We start from the raw sequence: 14,345 nt of genomic DNA on the forward strand, positions 1-14,345 counted from the left end.
TAATAGCGCTCGGCCCTCGGCCCTCGGCAGGCAACGGCAAGCCTCCAAGTGTGTTTCTGCCATTAAAAAGCTTCTCATAAAAATATCTGCCATTCGAAGTCGGCTTAAAACTGTAGGTCTCTCCATTTGAGGACCAACATCAAGACGCACGCCACAAATAGGAGGAGGAGCTCGTCCAAATACCGAAAGGGTGTACGCGCCAATTATATATACATATATAATATGCTATTCAAGAAGTGATGAACTTTGTTGTGGAAAACAGATGTAGTGGCAGATCTGTATGTGTCTTCAGCTACAGTATAGCTGCGCTAATGGCTTTAGAAGAACTTCCAACCACTTCAAGGGTAGTTAAGTTTTGTAAGAAGACATAATATCGTGATGTTATCATAGGTCCTGGGACACCTTGGTATCATGGGTAGCGAAACCTCTGACTCTTTAGCTAGAATTTGCCCAATGGTATGTTAGTAAGTTATTTTATGTAATAATGCTATAATAATGCTCCTTATTCTTGTATTAATTGTTTGTTTACTAGCCCATAGAGTTTTTATTACCTTGCCAAAACTCCTTCTCCCTCTGTCATCATAGCAATTGACGACTCAAACCATTTCAATTACTTTTACTGCAATCATTTATATTATAATTGAGATTGGCAACAACATTCTTACTGCTCTCATACACATACTTAAATATGAATAATGAAGCTCGACATGTGGATATATTTCACATTTGTTTCTGCAGTTCTTTGAAAAACTAGGAATTTAATATTGTGACATAAATTCGAATAAACAGAAATTGAAAAATTAACTGCAATAGAAATTTCCAGATTTCCGCAGAATAAAATTTCATTTCCACTTTTCACTAGAAATATTTTAATAAATTTAAGGAAAAGTAGATGTATATTCTTAATAAACAAGTAATTTTCCTATGCTTGGGTGCAGCACTCATAGATTCAATAGCTCACTTGCTAATAATCACTATTGAACTTATAACCAGTTACTCCGTTTTCTGTTTAAATCACCCATATAGCACAACCTGAATGAATTTATATGTTTAAAAATGTATTCCAGCAAGTTTTGTTAAGGTTCGCTCTGCCAGTATATTAACAGCTCGCCATGGCGTATGGTTGATGAGTGTTAAATGGAACAGTCCTAAATGAAATGTTCAGCGGGGTGGTGAATGTGTCCTGGTTATGCATTTTATTTGATTTTTACCTATTTGTCTTCCTAATGAACCATAACAACCGGATACAATCCATGTGCACAATTAACCTTTTTCCACATATATTATTTGCTTGGCGCCAGCATAACTCCTCTTTTGATGTACTCGTTTTTGCTTTACACTATTTTCCATAACTCTTCATTGTTGCTTATTGTACCTAAAATGTATGCAAAGTTTCTGGTGCTACCAACCAAATAAATATTATATAGGCTTTTGACGAGTCTAAAGCGTCCTTACCACATCCGGTGTAGCATGCAACAGGCTCATTCGAAATCAGTTTATAATTTATCTGGCACATTATGCCATTTTTCTGCCAGTCATAGAGGGTATTATAACAGGAGAGCTCTCTAAACTTATTCCTTGTACAAATTTTATTTACATACACACAAATACATACATGCAAACTCATATTTATTAATACTATATTTGCACTAGAAAATAGTTAGCTCCACTCACAAATATTTGTCGACCCAACAAATAGAAATATCAAATACGTAAATGGAATATTTGCTAAAGTACGAAAAATACCCGGCATCAAAGGCTATGTCTAAACGTTGCTGCATACTCGTACTCGTATAACTATTTTTTTTTTTTGATTTTTTGCTGGCAGGCAGCGGCACGAAGTCGTGCTTGCGTTTTGGCCACTTTCACTGTGTGTGAAATTTGCTTCCTACTTTTTGCAGGTTTCCCCAAAAAGGTAGATAAATCACAATAAATGGAAAAAAGTCATAAGCGCAATATGCACATTCGTGTGTAGTGGTGCATCATTATCTGCAGCATTTCCGGCCATGGCGCACACAATTTTGGTGTTGGTAGCTAGCGCAATGCCGCTGCGACGTGAGAGAGATTTGAGATTTCCGCATAGTTGGAAATATTCGCCGACAAATCAGTAATGTGAACTTAATTGCACTGAAGCGTAGGTTTTGCTGAGGAAAATAACAGAATTGTACTGGAGTGTAATAACTGACACGATTAACGATAAGGGGCAATTAGAAGTGGCTGTTCGATAGAGACCAGAGAAAAACATTTATGATAAATATACGAGTATTATAAATAAGTGATACTATTTAAAAAAAGTAGCAGAGTAGGTAAAAGATAATATATAAAATATGACAGATAATAGATAAAAGATGATAGAAAATAGATAATAGATAATAGATAATAGATAATAGATAATATATAATAGATAATAAATAATAGATAATAGATAATAGATAATAGATAATAGATAACAGATAATAGATAATAGATAATAGATAATAGATAATAGATAATAGATAATAGATAATAGATAATAGATAATAGATAATAGATAATAGATAATAGATAATAGATAATAGATAATAGATAATAGATAATAGATAATAGATAATAGATAATAGATAATAGATAATAGATAATAGATAATAGATAATAGATAATAGATAATAGATAATAGGTAATAGATAATAGATAATAGATAATAGATAATAGATAATAGATAATAGATAATAGATAATAGATAATAGATAATAGATAATAGATAATAGATAATAGATAATAGATAATAGATAATAGATAATAGATAATAGATAATAGATAATAGATAATAGATAATAGATAATAGATAATAGATAATAGATAATAGATAATAGCTAATAGATAATAGATAATAGATAACACAGGCCTGCAAAATCTCGCTTTTTTAGAGTTTCTAAAACCGCTATGGGTGTTTCCTGAATGTTTTTTTATGCTGAAAACGAAAATGACCTTGAAAATGCTCCAGCACGTCAGGATTTTTCGTAATTTGAGGTTAAATAGTCAAAAAATGCAGATTTTGGCCATTTTTTTAATTTTTTTTTTTAGCAAGGTAAAGTTTTTTTTTTTAATTTTCCACAACGGCATCGCAAAGTACTACGCTTTAGCTTTAAGGTCCATTTTTAAAAATATTTTTGCGATTAATATAAAAAAAGTTATTCGATTTTGAATTGGAGACTTTGAAATATGCAAATTGAACCTTTCTAACTCTCTAACGCCCCTGTAAAGAGGGAATTCGAAATAGTATAACTTTTTTTATATTATATTAATCGCAAAAATATTTTTAAAAATGGACCTTAAAGCTAAAGAGTAGTACTTTGCGATGGCGCTGTGGAAAATTAAAAAAAAACTTTAACTTGCTCAAAAAAAATTTTTTAAATGGCCAAAATCTGCATTTTTTGACTATTTAACCTCAAATTGCCAAAAATTCTGACGTGCTGGAACATTTTGAAGGTCATATTCGTTTTCAGCACAAAAAAACCTTTAACAAACACCCATAGTCGTTTTAGAAACTGTACCTCGCAGGACTGTGTAATAGATAATAGATATTATTGATGTTTTCATCAGTTTTCCTTGTCTACGGCCTGCCACTATGCCACAGTTAGAATTTTCAAAAAATAGTTTTTTTTTATTTTTCTTTTTTTCTTAATGTACATATATTTAAGAATACACACAGAAAATCTAATATCGCTCCGCTGATTATTTCGAAGTTACACGCAAATTTGAAAAGCCGTTTCAGAGTGCTTGTAAAGTGCTTTTCAAACTTTAAATGCGTTTTTTCTCAGAAATGGTGGTTTCAAAGTCGGTGACTAACATTACTCCAAAACGGCTAAACCAATTAGTCTGAAGTTTTAGCACGAGTTTCTTAAATTTAATTAATCGAAGATTTTTTCTCACCGATACATTTTTTTTCTAAACAATTTAAGACCGAAATTTTGTCAAAAATCGATTTTTTTTGTTTTGAGAAACCGTAAAAAAACTGATTTTGCTTATTCTTTCGATTTATTACGAGTTCTAGATTTAATATTATTATTATTATTAGAAGGCCATTACGCACTGCGACCAGAGTTGATCTATTGTGAAGGCCCATTTTGTAACCCTAGAGTTTTAGGCTTTTTAGAAATTTTAGCACAGTTTTGGGTTTGTTGTTCCAAAGATTGCATGGAGATACTACGGTACCACCAAGGTGGTGAAGTCTTTGTCTGCCCAACGTAGGACATTCACAAAGCACATGTTCTGAGCTTTCTATGTCCATTTCGCAAAAGCGGCAGACATTGGTCTCGGATAGACCAATATTATTTAGATGGTACCTCAGGCTGCAGTGACCTGTAAGGTATCCAGTTAAAAGACGCAGATCTACTCTGTTTAGTGAGAGAAGTTTGTCAGATATTCCTTTGTTGGGACTTAGGAATAGTTTAGCTTGACGCTGACCGGCACAGTTTAGCCTGTGCGGCAAGTTTTCTTTCTTCCCATTTCCTAAGGAATTCATTTATGTGGCCTTTTGTTAGTCCACAGAAAGGCTCAGGACCAGTAAGTTGCATATTTGCTCCTTGTTTTGCAAGGTCATCAGCCGTTTCATTTCCCACATGTCCTTCATGTCCCGGAATCCAACATAGTGTTACTGTGTTGAGGTTTCCTAACGTATTTAGAAGGTTTAGGCAATCATTTACCAATTTAGAGGTGATAGTTGTTGATAGAAGGGCTTTTAGAGCCGCTTGGCTATCTGAAAGTATGTACATGTGAGTACCTCTCATTTTCCTTCTAAGGCATTCTCTCACACATATTTCGATGGCATGCATTTCTGCCTGGAATATTGTTGGGTAGAGTCCCATCGCAATCCATTTTTTGAATTTAGGCCCATTGATTCCTGCCCCTGTTCTACCATTTTCCAATTTGGACCCATCAGTTAACCATAGCTGAGATCCAGGTTTGAAAGTGATAGAATTAGTTCTTCAGTCTGTGAGTTCATTAATTATGACTTGGAAGTTCCTGAAGACGATTGGTTTGGGTGATAGTATATCATCCCTATGAAGAATGGGACTATATAGGAAGTCTTCTAAGATCTTTAAATGTCCTTTCATATCTTCACTTTTAAGTTCAGATATAACTTTTAGTCTTAAGGCACTCGAGCGAGCTTCCCTTTCAATCAAGATTGGAAGCGGTGGTCTGTTCAGGAGGACATCCAAGGCATCCGTGGGACATGCTTTCATAGCCCTTGTAATACCAACACATATCAGGCGATGCAGTTTGTTTAATAAGTTTACTGCTTTTAAATATTTGCTTGACCTTTGGCCACCATGCCAAGGATGCATAAGTGACTATGGGTTTCACAACTGTGGTGAATGTCCAGAAGGTCATTCTAGGGTTAAGTCCCCATGTCTTACCAAAAAACCCTGTGCAGGCAAAGAATGCTCTTGTGGCTTTTGAAGTAACTCTCTCTATGGGAATTCCACGTAAGCGTTTTGTCAACACTGACGCCAAGACAGTTCACTTCTGTCGAGAGTTGAAGTGTTGCTCCATTAAGGATCGGACATTTGAGATTTATGTTCCTTTTCCTAGTAAACGGTACAAGTGTTGTTTTGGATGGGTTAATGGAAAACCCTTTTTCCATGCACCATTTGTTTATTATTGTAAGGGCTTGCTGCATGCGATCCGAAATTGTTTCCTCTTGCCAGCCTAATACATGGACTACTAGGTCGTCAGCGTAACCCTGAGTGTGAAATCCTAGGTTATTCAGTTTGTGGAGAAGTTCATCTATGACTAGAGTCCACACAAGAGGTGAGAGTACGCCACCTTGAGGGCAACCTCTTGTGGCTTTAATCGATTTGAATGTTCCTCCTAGTTCAGTGCTGATCGTCCTAGATTTCAGCATGAATATTATCCATCTAGTGATGGGTTCAGGTACCTCCTTTAGATATAGGGCATTATAGATTGCCTCATAGGAGGTGTTATCAAAAGCTCCTGATATGTCAATAAATGCACACAGAGCTATCTGTTTGGACTCAATAGCCTTTTCTATAACTGTTACCAGGCTGTGTATTGCAGTCTCAGTGGATTTTCCCTGTTGATAGGCAAATTGAAGTCGATGCAGTGGGAATTTAGGAGGATGGTTCCATGTGTAGAAGTCCACGCAAGTGGGGATAGTTACTGATCGCCATTCACTTGGGAATGGCCAGGACGATTCTTCTGCATATGGTTCAAGCAGCTCACAACGGCCGGGATTAGCCCACGTATCCTCTGGGTAGCTTCCGAACATCCGTTCGGGAGTGAGCTAACGTGAGAAGGCGAAACATTCCAGCATAGCTGGTTGTGCGTTGGGTTTGGGACCCGCCACTTAAAAATCGCCCCCAATGAAAAGTGTAAAAAAGCCTCGGATGAGACCTCCCTATACTGATGACGACCCCTGCAAACGAACTAAGGATTATGATTTGAGGGCATGCACCTGGAATGTCCGGTCCCTTAATGGGGAAGGTGCCTCTGCCCGGCTGGTTGATGTCCTCGTGAGAGTAAAGGCTGACATCACTGCCATCCAAGAGATGCGATGGACGGGGCAAGGTAAGAAAACCATAGGACCTTGCGACGTCTACTACAGCTGCCATGTAAAGGAGCGCAAATTCGGTGTCGGATTTGTTGTGGGAGAGAGACTTCGTCGCCAAGTACTGTCGTTCACTCCGGTGGACGAGCGTCTCGCAACAATCCGCATCAAAGCCCGTTTTTTCAACATATCGCTAATTTGCGCCCACGCCCCGACGGAAGAGAAGGACGATGCGACCAAAGATTCCTTCTATGAGCGCCTGGAACGTTCCTATGAGCGCTGCCCCCGCCACGACATAAAAGTCGTGCTTGGCGACTTCAACGCCAGGGTGGGCAAGGAGGGAATTTTTGGTCCCACAGTCGGAAAATTCAGCCTGCACAACGAAACATCCGGTAACGGACAGAGGCTGATCGACTTCGCCGGGGCCCGAAACATGGTAGTCTGCAGCACCAGATTCCAGCATAAAAAGATACACCAAGCTACCTGGCTGTCTCCTGATCGAAAAACGCGAAACCAGATCGATCATGTTGTGATAGATGGAAGACACGCTTCTAGTGTATTAGATGTACGCACGATCCGAGGACCCAACATCGACTCGGATCATTACCTTGTTGCAGCCAAGCTGCGCACCCGCCTCTGTGCAGCAAAAAACGTACATCTACCTACGCAAAGAATGTTCGACATCGAAAAGCTGCAATCACAACAGACAGCCAGAAGATTCGCCACTCGACTCTCACTCCTGCTCTCCGAAAGCACTGCCCAACAAATCGGCATGCGCGAGCAATGGAGCAACATTTCTCGTTCCCTACGTACCGCCGCCGAAGAAGAAATCGGATTCCGGCGAGCCCGAAAAAACAATTGGTACGACGAGGAATGTCATGCTGCCGCAGAAAGAAAAGATGCCGCTTATAGAGCCACGCTGCGATCGGGCGCAACGCGAGCCATGTGGGATCGCTACAGAGAGCTGAAAAAGGAAGAGAGACGTATTATCCGAAAGAAGAAACGAGAGGCCGAAATACGTGAGTGCGAAGAGCTTGAGATGCTGGCCAACAGGAACAACGCCCGAAAATTCTACCAGAAAGTTCGGCGGCTTACAGAAGGTTTCAAGACCGGGGCGTTTTCCTGTAAGAACAAAGACGGCGAACTGGTGACTGACGTACAGAGCAATCTTAGATTATGGAGGGAACACTTCTCGAACCTATTAAACAGTGACAACTGCGCATGTCACCGAGAAAGTGAAGATCCCGATACCCCAATCGTTGACGACGGAATTGTCGTTCCGTTACCCGACCATGACGAGGTGAGAATAGCAATATCACGGCTAAAGAACAACAAAGCCGCGGGCGCCGACGGACTGCCGGCTGAGCTATTCAAACATGGCGGCGAGGAGCTGGTAAGGTGCATGCATCAGCTCCTATGCATAATATGGTCGGATGAAAGCATGCCTGCCGATTGGAATTTAAGTGTGCTCTGCCCAATCCATAAGAAGGGTGATCCTGCAATTTGTGCCAATTACAGCGGGATTAGTCTTCTAAATATCGCCTATAAGGTTCTAGCGAGCGTATTGTGTGAAAGGCTGAAGCCCACCGTCAACCAACTGATTGGACCTTATCAGTGTGGCTTCAGACCTGGAAAGTCTACCATCGACCAAATATTCTCAATACGCCAAATCTTGGAAAAGACCCATGAAAGGAGAATCGACACACACCACCTTTTCGTCGACTTCAAAGCTGCATTCGACAGTACGGAAAGGAGTTACCTGTATGCCGCGATGTCTGAATTTGGTATCCCCGCAAAACTAATACGGCTATGTAAGATGACGTTGCTCAACACCAGCAGCGCCGTCAGAATTGGGAAGGACCTCTCCGAGCCGTTTGATACCAAACGAGGTTTCAGACAGGGTGACTCGCTGTCGTGTGACTTCTTTAACCTGATGTTGGAGAGCATCGTACGAGCCGCAGAACTTAATCGCTCAGGCACAATTTTTTATAAGAGCGTACAATTGTTGGCGTATGCCGATGATATTGACATCATTGGCCTTAACAACCGCGCTGTTAGTTCTGCCTTCTCCAAACTGGATAAAGAGGCAAAGCGAATGGGTCTGGTGGTGAACGAGGACAAAACGAAGTACCTCCTGTCTTCAAACAAACAGTCGGCGCACTCGCGTATCGGCACCCACGTCACTGTTGACAGTTATAATTTTGAGGTTGTAAAGGACTTCGTCTATTTAGGAACCAGCATTAACACCGATAACAATGCCAGCCTTGAAATCCAACGTAGAATCTCTCTTGCCAACAAGTGCTACTTCGGACTAAGTAGGCAACTGAGCAGTAAAGTCCTCTCTCGACGAACAAAACTAACACTCTACAAGACTCTCATCATGCCCGTCCTGACGTATGGCGCAGAAGCTTGGACGATGACAACATCCGATGAAGCGACGCTTGGAGTGTTCGAGAGAAAGATTCTGCGTAAGATTTTTGGACCTTTGCACGTTGGCAACGGCGAATATCGCAGACGATGGAACGATGAGCTGTATGAGCTTTACGACGACATAGACATAGCGCAGCGAATAAAGATCCAGCGGCTACGTTGGCTGGGTCATGTCGTCCGAATGGATACAAACGCTCCGGCTTTGAAAGTATTCGATGCGGTACCAGCTGGTGGTAGTAGAGGAAGAGGAAGGCCTCCTCTGCGTTGGAAAGATCAGGTGGAGAAGGACTTGGCTTCACTTGGTGTGTCCAATTGGCGCCGGTTAGCACGAGAAAGAAACGACTGGCGCGCTTTGTTAAACTCGGCCAAAATCGCGTAAGCGGTTATTGCGCCAATTAAGAAGAAGAAGTGGGAATTTAGCTAGATTTAATATTACTTTAACGAAATTTGTTCGGTTGTTTTTTAATTTCAGAGTATCCAGTTCAGAGATATAGTGGACACCGCAAAACGTCTTTTGTGAGAGGAGCTCCTTTCCAAATAAATATTTTTACTAATATTAAGTCTTAAATACAGTTAGAAGATAACATAATATGTGTACAAATTTTTAGATCAATAAATTTAAAAGTTTTCTCGGCTTTTTTTCTACCTTCTAGCTGTGTGTAACGCCTTAACGCACAATTTTAGTACAAACCCGCAAACTCAAATCCATTTTTAAACCTGTAAAAAATGGAAAACACACTCAGAGGTAGATTTACTTAATAATGTGTTGGGTGTGCGCCGTGCTGCTCCACATTTTGTTACAACATTTACTACATTGATATTGCCAAAGGCATGGCTTTCTAGGCTGAGTCCGACCCAACTTTCATCAAACGCATCATTACTGGAAACGAGACATGGGCTTATGGATGCCCGACACGATCCAAACACCAGGCGCGTGAGTGCAGAGTTCCGAAGCAAGCCCAAAACAAACCATGTCGTTTTCCGACAAAAAACACATAATTTTTATGCTTTACAACGGTATTATATACGACGAATTTTACAGACAGGTCTGACAGTTAATAAAGACTATTATTTGCAATTTGCAATTTCGTCAAAAAAGAAACGATTTGTGGGAAAACAATTCGTGGATTTTGCGCCAAGCCAACGCGCTAACGCACCATCGCACAGTGCCATCATTATCTGCGAATTTTTGACCAAAAACGAATCGAATACCATCCAACAGCGATCGAATTCAGCTGATATGGCTTGTGGCGAATCTTTTTGGGTTGGTGAGGTAAAAAAACGACTATGCGACATGCGTTTTAACAGCTGAAAGGAAGTTATGGAAACATCGCAGACGGCTCTGATGGCTATGCCGAAAATAGAGGTCCAGAAATGTGTCAAAAGCTGGCACAAGCGCTTTGCATTTGATAAGTACTTTGAAGGGAGTACTTTGAAGGCGATAATATCACTTTAGAGAAATAAACTTCTTTCGAAGTGTCTGAATATATTCCGGTATCTTGTGAGTCCCTGTAGTAAATAGCAATTAGAATATAGATCATAAATAATTTATAATAGATAACAGATAGTGAAAATAAATGATATTCAGCGTGGAATGGGAATTGGGAAATAATTACTTATCAAAGCCAGTGTTACCTTTCGAATCGTTTTCATCACTTGTAAATCCAATTAAAATGTGAAATTACAATATTTTGCACCTGAAAATCAGTTATTTACAAAATCGATTTTTATCAACCTTAACGCATACATACATATTATTGTGTAATGTAACCCTCAGCAGCAGCGGTGACACCGCGTCGCATTCAATATCGCAAACACTGGCGATAATGTGTAACATGCAAAGCCGATAATGTTGAGAAATTATAAAAAATTATTATTCAATGACATTTACATTGGCTGCAGACTACTGCAGTGAACGTGTCATCCATTTATACCACACACACACACACATATACACATACACGTACATATACGCCCACAGCAATAGACACAAGCATTTGAAAATGCCCATGCACACCTACTTTCGCAGCGCTCGCAAAAAGTTCCCTCGGTAGCAACGATAAACACCACCTATGTGCATATGCATGTGTGTGTGTGTGTACATTGGCTATAATATTAAACGTAAAAACACATGAAAATCATCAGTGATGGCAAAAATAACATGCAATAATGATGGCGAATTGACGGTGTTGCAAAAAAAAAAACAAAAAACAGTAAAAAAAAAAATAAAAATAAAAAGCAGCAGCAGAGGTGGTTACCATGTGGCAAACGAAGAGTGGCGGATGGTCGTAAATGCGAGTGATGTGAGCGACTATAAAAACCAGTCACAGCGACAGACAACGTGCCTCATTTGCCATATTCCTCGCGCTACTATCGGCACTGTACTGCAGCTAATGATGATGACTTTGCCATTAAATGCCAGCCAACGACGTAGTCGCGGAACGGGCCGCCGTTCAGAGCACCTTCTTAGTGTCGCGCTCGTACTCATTGGTTATTTAGGTTTTTCATTGACGAGCTCACGAACTTTGTTAGCTGGAATGTGTCGTATGACAAATGTTCATTGAAATTATTTGACACGAAATGAAAAGCCATGAAATGAAATGGTTTGCAAAGTGGAAAGAGGAATATATTAAATATTATTTATGTATTTGCAACGCGATCTTTGTAAGGAATGCTTAAAGAAGAATATAGAAGGAATATGTGCTCCATTTAATTTATAGGTATAAAGAGAACAGAAAGTTGTAGTGCAGTCGTAATTGGTGAGTGATTGTTATTACGCACATAGTAGAAGCCGCAGTAGACTGTTGAGGAAGTTGAGTAATTACAGGTCATGGTGCACTTGTAAGGTCACTCTATGTTTTCGCCTACGCATACAGCATAACAGATTGAAGTTACTGTCATCTTTCATTAATATCATCTACCATCATCTATTAATATGCCACCTTTCAATTGACGATAAAAGTGTGTGTACGCATTATTTGCGCTCTTCAAATATTCCGATATCTTTTCTCCAAAGGCTGTTTTTATCTACGCGTTTTAGCAAATATTTTTCATAAATTTTTTAGCAACTCAGCAGGTAAGTAAAGATTTGGACATTGTTTAACATATTGATTTGCATTTTCGCATTTGATTTGTTCCCATTATCTCTGGCAAGTGCCTTGATATTCCTGTGCCGCCGAAAAATTTCAAATCCGATTTCAAAGCAGCAGGAATTTTTTTATTCTCTTGCATCATAAGCACCACTTTGAGTAGCGGTAAAAATGCAGTAAATATAATTTTCTACTGATTTTGCAATTACCTTGCACTATCAGTACACTTTTACTGATTACGGAAAAAAATTGTAGTAAAAATATTTTTTACTGATTACGGAAAAATAATTAAAATTATAATAATTTCAGTAATAATACTTTTTTTCTGATTTCTTAAAAAAATTTCAGTAAAAATAATCTTGCACTTGCACTATCAGTACACTTTTACTGATTACGGAAAAAAATTGTAGTAAAAATATTTTTTACTGATTACGGAAAAATAATTAAAATTATAATAATTTCAGTAATAATACTTTTTTTCTGATTTCTTAAAAAAATTTCGGTAAAAATAAAAATGAATGCTATCTACATCTGAAAGCTAGAATGAAATCTATTGTACTATAGTTTTTATTTCTTATGATGATATGGCGTCACTTGCCCATGAATGGGTGACAACGATGAAGCTTCTGAATTGGCAGACCCATCAGCCGTCAGTACATCAATGCATTCGCAATGCATTAAAGTAAGTCAAAAAGTCAAATCCCAGTCGGAAACCAATGCGAAACAGCACTTTAAGATCGCCTAAAGTTGCTCCCGATTTAATAGAAAGGCCGCTGAGCTAGCCAGGAAAGGTACTACTTTTCAATTGCTTAGATGGAAGTACCATTGGAATGCTGATAAAAGTACCATTGGAATACATGCGGTCGCGATGAACTGAATAAATAAGAATAACATTATCCAAGAGGCCAATGGGGTGTCGAGAGTTAAAGACACACGCGTAACAGGCTCACAGTAGCCTAACCGTAAACAAACAAGAAGAAGGCAAAGAGGAGATATCTCGAAGGCGGTGGTTTTTATAACCGGCCATTCGCTATTTCACAGGCATTCCATGAGGTTAGGAGTTTTCTCCCATGAATGTTGTACAAGTTGTAGAGATGAAGAAGGGAAACAAACACTCCAACACTTCCTCTGCAATTGTCCAGCCTTAGCTAAAATCCAAGCGGATTTCCTGGGGATATCCTTTTTTAATTCTCTGACGTAACTGTCCGGCGTGGAAATGAGACCAATCCTGTGCTTCATAAGAGCCACAAATTGGTTTCACGAGAAAAAAAATGAAGTTCTCGTGTCGCAACGGGCCTGTAAGGTCTAAATGAGTTGGGCATACAGATCTACTACCACCATAGCCTAACCTAGCCTAGGAAGCCCGTAAGTAAGCGTAAAAAATGGGAAACACAGAAGTTAAGAGTTTAGTATAGAAATAAGAAGTTAGCCGCAGACCATTATGAAGTGAAAAGTTTGTGCAACACCGAAGAACCTATAAAATACAAACTCTTCTGTCGAGGAAGAAGATGTTGACGCCTGCATTGTTTGCTAAGAAGATATGCCCAAAAATTCTATCCATTTCAATATGTGTGATCGTGGGCGCCAATATGAGTGGTAGTTATTTGACGTGGGCAAATTGCAGATCCGATTAATGAGAGTCTCAGTTTTTTGCAATTTTTCCATTTCATTTGATTATTTCGTCTAATTTTTTTCCTTTTAGACATGCCTCAATAATAAAAGGTTTGCTCAGTAAGAAACTTTCTTGTTCCCACTTGACAAATCGGCTCCCTTAGCAAGACAGTGGGTTGCTAGCTGTAGAAAATTTGAGTAAACGTGGAGGACGGGTAAAATTTGTAGGAAAAACTTTTCGTTTTCAAAAGGGTGTGCTTACGAGGTGCTGATATCGATACATGAATATAGAATTCAAAAAGCTGTATTTCTTTTAATGTGTTAATTTTGAAAGAATTCATATTTTGCAAATAGCTAGCATTTACCAAAGAGATACAACAGAGAGAATAAGGCCCGTTCTATTCTTGTGATAGCAAATTGGTGATAAGGTCTTCAAATAAATGAAGCTTATTCCAATATAGACCGAAAAAACCTATATAAACCGTAATTTCATCGTGTCGGAGAAGTGTGAACTGTTACGTCTACTAAAGCCCCAGATCGAGTATGATTTTGAGATAATATAATTTAAGTGACTTGAGAATGAAAAATAGTGATGTCAAATTGGTCAAAAATTGAGTCCAAAAATTAGAGTTGCAGGCTAACACTTCTGTTTTTTATTAAACTGT

This window comes from Anastrepha obliqua, chromosome 1, assembly GCF_027943255.1.
Source record: "Anastrepha obliqua isolate idAnaObli1 chromosome 1, idAnaObli1_1.0, whole genome shotgun sequence".
Lineage (NCBI taxonomy): Eukaryota > Metazoa > Arthropoda > Insecta > Diptera > Tephritidae > Anastrepha > Anastrepha obliqua.